General features: G+C 42.2%; 1 non-coding gene and 1 pseudogene across 1 annotated transcript; one reads left to right on the top strand and one right to left on the bottom strand.

Moving 5' to 3' along the window:
• The first annotated feature begins 258 nt into the window (after positions 1-258).
• On the top strand, positions 259-5,774 carry LOC145600627 (uncharacterized; annotated as a pseudogene).
• LOC145603186 (small nucleolar RNA R71) lies at positions 814-920 on the bottom strand. The gene has a single exon (XR_014104717.1). It is a non-coding gene; the product is annotated as a small nucleolar RNA R71 (small nucleolar RNA).
• Positions 5,775-6,757: the final 983 nt, after the last annotated feature.

The raw sequence follows: 6,757 nt of genomic DNA, 5'->3' as shown, positions 1-6,757 counted from the left end.
CTTGGGTTCGACCCTTTCTTACCCTTGCTAATAGCTAGTGAGACCAAGATAGGACTTTATCTTTGGTAGGCTCGACGACGGCCTATCAAATTTTTGGCGCCGTTGCCGGGGAGGCAAAGTCACATTGAATGTATTATTGTTGAATGAGACTAAGTGTGTGTATTTGTATCATAATTTTTCTTATTTATTTTTGCTTAATTGTGTTTTTAACTTGTGATAGTCATTGCTAACGTTTTTCTTAGCTTTGTTTGACTTTGCATGACACGAAAGAGTAAGCAATCACCGCTTATTCCCGTTGATTTAGAGTTGAACAAGACCTTGAGGAACGTAAGGAGACTCTTGCAAGGCACCCCCGAATTCTCCATTGTCTATTCGGATTCCGACTCGGAAGAGGTTCTCGGGAACAACGAAGAAGATAACATGGGAGATAACGATCATCCTCCTCCTCAACCGTTGCTTCGAGACTATGACCACCCCAACGCATTCCAACTACGGAGTGGCATACGTCTCCCCACTACGAATGCAAATAATTTCGAGCTTTCACCTCAACTCATCCGTATGATTCAAAGTGACCAATTTGGAGGTAGTTCTCATGAGTGTCCTTTTGCTCATTTGGACAACTTTCTCGAGTTGTGCACAACCATCAAGCAAAACAACATTACGGAAGAGTTCATCCGTATGCACATGTTTCAATTCTCCCTCCGTGACAAAGCAAAACATTGGTTGAGAACGGTTGAAGAGGGATCATTGAGCACTTGGGATGAAGTCACTAGAGCTTTCCTTGGAAAGTATTGTCCCCCGGAAAAGACCGCCGAACTAAGAAGAAAGATCACCAATTTCAATCAAGAGATTGATGAAACGTTGAGTGAAGCTTGGGAGCGTTTCAAGGATTACACAAGGAAATGCCCACACCATGGTTTCACATCATGGATCATTGTTCAAAGCTTCTATGACGGTCTTACTCCTATTTCAAGGGCCAACCTTGATTCCGGGGCCGGTGGTAGCCTTAAAAAGCTATCGGTGGATGATGCATACAAAATGATTGAGGAAGTGGCAAAGCACTATGCATATGGAGGTGATCGAAGGCAACCTCAAGCAAAGAAGGGCGGAATCCACGATCTTAGTGCAATAGACCTTATTGCATCAAAGTTTGATATGCTAGCTCACAAGCTAGATCAAGCCACCCTTACACCTCCAAGATCTTCTTCACAAGTCATGGCTTGTGAGACTTGTGGAGGAAATGATCACTTGTCCTCCTATTGCAACTCAACAAACCAAGAGCAAGCGGCGGCAATTGGGCAAAGAAATGAGCAATACTCCCAATCCTACAACCAAAGTTGGAAACCCCAACAAAACACGGGATGGAAGCAACACAACCAAGGCCCCCCACAAAACAACTACAACCAAAATCAAAACCAACCTCAAAACCACTACAACCAACCCCATTCTCAAAACCAACAAGCTCCATATCGCCATCCTAACCAAAGAGATCAAAACCAACAAAGACCACAATATAACCAACCCACTCCTCCTCCCCCACCTCCTCAAAAGACTAGCCTTGAATCCGTTCTTGAAACTTTCATGACACAACAAGTAAGGAACAATGCGGATATGAATGCAAACATCCAACAACTTCAAGCGCACAATAAGTTGATTGAGAGCCAATTAGCTCAAATTGCACAACAAGTTGGAAATTCATCCTCCAATCCTAGTGGCCACTTTCCAAGCTCAACGGTAGTGAACCCAAAGGAGCATGCTAAGGCTATTACTTTGAGATCGGGAAGAGGTTATGAAGGTCCGGTCATGAGTGAAGAGGAGCCACAAAAGAGAGATGAGGGAGTTGTGGTGAGAAGTGAGGGTGATATTGAGAATGAAGTAGTTGAAGTTGAGAGGAAGGAGCAACAAAAGAGTGATGAGGGAGCCACAAAGAAAGATGAGGAAAGAATAGAAAAAAACCCCATGAGAGTATACAAGCCCCCCATTCCATTTCCTCATAGAATTGTAGAGAAGAAGTTGAATGAGAAGTTTTCAAAATTTCTTGAAGTCATGAGAGGACTTCAAGTGAACATCCCCTTTCTTCATGCTATGTCACAAATGCCTACCTATGCAAAGTTTTTGAAGGATCTCCTATCCAACAAGAGTAGGCTTGAAGAGAGTGCAACCATCTCCCTTCCTAAGGAGGTGAGTGCAATCATTCAAAACAAGCTTCCCCAAAAGCTTGGTGACCCCGGTAGCTATGCAATACCGGTGAAGATTGGAGATTTGGAAGCCATGGATGCTTTGTGTGATCTTGGGGCAAGTGTGAGCTTGATGCCCTATTCTATTGCAAGAAGCTTGAATATTGGAGACTTGAAACCAACTAGAATGTCCTTACAACTAGCCGACCGCACGGTTAGGCTACCTTTGGGAATTCTTGAAGATGTGCCGGTTCAAGTTGGAAGAATATTTGTGCCATGTGATTTTGTGGTAATGGAGATGGAAGAAGATACAAGAGTACCCCTCATTTTGGGGAGACCATTTTTGAACACCGCGGGAGTGGTGATTGATATGAAGGAAGGAAGATTGACTTTGAATGTGGGAGATGAGAAAATTTCATTTTCATTCTCACAAACTTTGAAAAAGCCATTGATTGATGAGGTTCATAGAATTGACACATTGGAGAGGGACTTAGAAGAGTTCCGAGAAAGATTGTATGAAAGAGATCCCTTACAAGCTATCCTAACGGGAAGCTTAGTTGAGGAGGGTGAAGAAGCAAAGGGGTATGATCTATTGCTCAACCAACCTTTGATCCACGACGTGATGAAATTTGAAGTGCTTAACGTGGAAGCAAAAGAGGAGAGGACTACGCCTCCTCATAAGGTTGAACTTAAACCCCTTCCCCCTCTACTTAAATATGCTTTTCTTGATGATAGTGAGAGTTATCCCGTTATTGTCAATGCTAAGCTCGATGATATCTCTCTTGAGAAACTCCTAGTTGTTTTAAGGGAGTATAGAGATGTCATTGGGTACAAAATTGATGACATTAAGGGGATAAGTCCCACCATTTGCATGCATAAGATTCTACTTGATGATGATCATGCTTCCTCGATTGAGCACCAAAGAAGGCTCAATCCAAACATGAAGGAAGTAGTGAAAAAAGAAGTTTTAAAACTTCTTGAAGCAGGCATAATCTACCCTATCTCCGATAGTAAGTGGGTTAGCCCGGTTCAAGTTGTGCCAAAAAAGGGAGGCATGACCATCATCAAAAATGATAAGGGTGAGACCATTTCTACGAGGTCGGTCACCGGGTGGAGGATGTGCATTGATTATCGAAAATTGAATAAATCCACCCGGAAAGACCACTTCCCACTCCCCTTCATTGATCAAATATTGGAAAGACTAGCATCACATAGTCATTATTGCTTCTTGGATGGATACTCGGGATTCTTCCAAATCCCAATCCAACCCGAGGACCAAGAAAAGACTACATTCACATGCCCTTTTGGCACCTTTGCTTATCGAAGGATGCCATTTGGACTTTGTAATGCACCTTCCACATTTCAAAGGTGTATGATGTCTATCTTTTCCGACATGCTTGAATCATCAATTGAAGTATTCATGGATGACTTTTCTGTTTTTGGTTCATCTTTTGACATTTGTCTTTCGAATTTGATTAAAGTGTTAAAAAGATGTCAAGAGGTGAACTTAGTTTTGAATTGGGAAAAATGTCATTTCATGGTAGAGGAGGGCATTGTTCTTGGTCATGTGATTTCTAGTAGGGGCATTGAAGTAGATCGTGCCAAAATTGAGGTGATTGAGCGCCTCCCACCCCCTACAAATGTGAAGGGGATAAGGAGCTTTCTTGGACATGCGGGTTTTTACCGCCGGTTCATAAAGGATTTTTCAAAAATCGCAAAGCCGCTCACTCAATTGTTGGTAAAGGATGCCCCTTTTGTGTTTACTAATGATTGTTTGCTAGCATTTGATAGTTTGAAGGAGGCATTGATTTCGGCTCCTATCATTCAACCCCCTAATTGGGAGCTTCCTTTCGAGCTCATGTGTGATGCTTCGGATTTTGCCGTTGGGTCCGTTCTTGGACAAAGGAAAGACAAGAAGCTCCATGCTATCTACTACACTAGCAAAACATTGGATGAAGCACAAAGAAATTACACAACCACGGAAAAGGAGTTCCTAGCCATTGTTCATGCAATTGAGAAGTTTAGGTCCTACTTGTTGGGATCTAAAGTCATAGTCTTCACCGACCATTCGGCCTTGAAGTACCTCTTGTCCAAGAAGGAACCAAAGCCAAGATTGATACGGTGGGTCTTGCTCTTACAAGACTATGACATTGAGATTAGAGACAAGAAGGGTGCCGAAAATGTTGTGGCCGACCATCTATCACGGTTGCCTATCTTTGTAGGTGACCTTGATAACTTGCCAATCGATGATTCATTTCCGGATGATCAACTATTTGCTATTCTTCAAGCACCGGCACCATGGTTTGCGGACATTGCAAACTATTTATCTTGCTCTATTCTTCCTCCCGACCTCTCCTATCAACAAAAAAGGAAGTTTCTTCATGATGTTCGCCAATACTTTTGGGACGACCCCTTACTTTTTAAACAAGGTGTTGATGGCTTTTTAGAAGGTGTGTCCCGGATAATGAGATTGAAGATGTTATCACAATGTGCCACTCCTCACCTTGTGGAGGGCATATGAGTGCTAACAAAACTTTGGCGAAAATCTTGCAATGTGGTTTTTATTGGCCTACAATGTTCAAAGATGTGTGGGGTGTAGTGAAAGCTTGCGACCGGTGTCAAAGAACCGGCAATATTTCAAGAAGAAGTGAAATGCCTTTGAACAACATTCTTGAGTTGGAGATTTTTGATGTATGGGGCATAGATTTTATGGGGCCTTTCCCGACCTCTTTTGGGAATAAGTTCATTCTTGTGGCCGTCGATTATGTGTCAAAGTGGGTAGAAGCGGTTGCATCTCCTACTAATGATGCTAAGGTGGTGGTCAAGCTTTTTAAAAGAGTAATTTTCCCAAGGTTGGGGGTGCCACGTGCCGTCATTAGTGATGGAGGTTCACATTTTGCAAAGCGGTCCTTTCAAGCTCTCCTTGAGAAGTACGGTGTGAGGCACAAGGTGTCATTGGCTTACCACCCACAAACAAGTGGTCAAGCCGAGATTTCAAACCGGGAGGTAAAAATGATCCTAGAGAAGACGGTGGATAGGTCTAGAAAAGATTGGTCTACAAAGCTTGATGATGCTCTATGGGCCTACCGCACCGCATTCAAAACTCCCATTGGCACCACACCATACAAGCTTGTTTATGGAAAGTCATGCCATTTGCCGGTAGAACTTGAGCATCGTGCTCATTGGGCTATCAAAACATTGAATTTCGACCTTCAAAGTGCCGGTGAAAAGAGGTTGCTTGACCTCCATGCCTTGGAAGAATTAAGATTGGATGCATATGAAAGCGCACGGATCTACAAAGAGAAGACCAAGGCTTGGCATGACAAGCATATCAACAAAAGGGAATTCAAAGAAGGTGACAAGGTCTTACTATTCAATTCCCGGTTGAAGTTGTTTCCGGGTAAGCTTAAGTCAAGATGGAGTGGACCTTTTACCGTTAAGAAGGTGTTTCCATATGGTGCAATTGAAATCTCAAATGACAATGGTGAACCGTTCAAAGTGAATGGCCAAAGGCTTAAGGCATACTTTGACGGTTTTGTGCATGAAGAAGCCAAGGTTGTTCACCTTGATGAGTTTGATGTTCCTTACTCTCATTGATCCCGCAATGTCGTCAAGCTAGTGACGTTAAAAGAGCGCTTCCGGGAGGCAACCCGAGTTTCTCACCCTCTCTCTCTTAAAAACCATCATTTCATTTCCATCATTTTTATTATTACTAACTTTTCTCTTAATATCTTTTGTAGGTATTGATGAAAAGAAAAAGTAAGAAAAAGATGTATTTGTGGAAGTGAAGTAGTGGTCTTAATAAAATCATAATAATAATGGTGATAATAATAATTTTATTACTATTATTATGCCTTATTGTTATAGTAACAAAAAAAAAAAAAAAAAAAAAAAAAAAAAAAAAAAGAAAAAAGGCAAAAATGTGCAGCATCAGGGCTGCACGGGCGTGCAAAACACAGCACGACCGTGCAGGGTCAGGCAGAAGCGAAGCATTGCAATCAGGAATTTTTCAAGTTTGGCACGGACGTGCCAAACTAAGCACGCCCGTGCATTATTATGTTGCACGTCCGTGCCACTCTATGCACGTCCGTGCAGACTGAAGCAGAACCAACTTCCAATCTGTCTGAGGCTGCACGTCCGTGCTGAATCTGCACGTCCGTGCGTTCCCAGAAATCCGTGTTATTGCTGCACGGTTTCTACCTTATAAAAAAAAAAAAAAATTCACCCTCTTTCTCACACTCACATTTTCCCCCTTTCTCTCTCTAAACTCCTTTCCTCCTTCTCCATACTCACCCATATCTCCATCAAACACCCAAATTCTCACTCAAATTCAACAAATTTTGCAAAAATCTTCACTCCTTTTCAACAAATTCACAAACTACTACTCTTTTTCCCACATTCAAACCCAAAAATCACCCAATTTCTCAAACCCTAACATAAAAAAAATCAAATTGGGGGTTTTCTTGTGGGTTAAAAATTGAAGCAATTGGTTAAAGGAGTAAGCTCAAGCAAGCATAAGGAAGGTTAGAAAGGTTCATTTGCGGGTTTTACACCCACGATACAATCGGTATAATCGTTCC

Source organism: Chenopodium album, chromosome 21 (genome assembly GCF_948465745.1).
Source record: "Chenopodium album chromosome 21, dcCheAlbu1.1, whole genome shotgun sequence".
Classification (NCBI taxonomy): Eukaryota; Viridiplantae; Streptophyta; class Magnoliopsida; order Caryophyllales; family Amaranthaceae; genus Chenopodium; species Chenopodium album.
This window is presented reverse-complemented; position numbering and strand designations above follow the sequence as displayed.